Source organism: Tupaia chinensis, unplaced genomic scaffold (assembly GCF_000334495.1).
Source record: "Tupaia chinensis unplaced genomic scaffold, TupChi_1.0 Scaffold000273_1, whole genome shotgun sequence".
NCBI classification, from domain to species: domain Eukaryota; kingdom Metazoa; phylum Chordata; class Mammalia; order Scandentia; family Tupaiidae; genus Tupaia; species Tupaia belangeri.
The window spans coordinates 591,384-592,016 of NW_006159755.1; the positions used below are offsets into that span (position 1 = coordinate 591,384).

The following is a 633-nucleotide window of genomic DNA, read 5'->3' on the forward strand; positions in this document are numbered from 1 at the left end:
CTCCCGCCCTGGCCCTGCTTGGTCTTTTCTTCCAAGTTTGTGGGGGATGGGAGATGGCTCTTCCCCTACCATCACCACATTCCCCCCTGCCCAGAAATTCCCCCTTCCCCGCGCTCCCCCATAGGAGGCGAAGGAAGGGGAGGGCGGGGTAGGGGCAGGGCTCCCCCTCGGTACTGCGGTTGCACAGAGTATTTCGCCTAAACCAAGAAATTTTTTATTACCAAAAAGAAAAAAGAAAAAAAAAAAAAATCCCAGCGGCCACCTGTCCTCCCTGCCCCATTGGGACAGTCGAGACTGGATCTGTGGGGTTTCCCAGGAGGGTGGCTCAGGGCTGGAACACTCTCAGGCAAGAGTGGTGGAGTTCCCTGTCAGGCCCTCTGCCAGGCCCGCTTGGGGCTTCTCCCCTCTCCTCCCCTCCCCCCTCTAAGTGAACCACCAGAGGTGGCCTTCCTCTGCCCTAGGCCCCTGGGCTGGCAGCCTGGGGGGCTGGGGGCAGCGGGCTGGGTGCTGCGCAGCCCTGAAATGGGTGGGCTGGCGGCTGAGGGCAGGCGGGCTGGCTAGGGGCTCCGTCCTCCCTCTACACTGTATCCTCTGTCTCCCCCCAGCCGGGGATTTCCTTCCATAAGCTGCTGT

At 61.6% G+C, this 633-nt stretch overlaps 1 protein-coding gene across 3 annotated transcripts in view; it reads left to right on the forward strand.

Annotated features, from left to right (window-relative positions):
* Positions 1-633, forward strand: part of MARK2 (microtubule affinity regulating kinase 2) — a 72,951-nt gene that overhangs the window by 69,965 nt on the left and 2,353 nt on the right. The window lies entirely within an intron of this gene.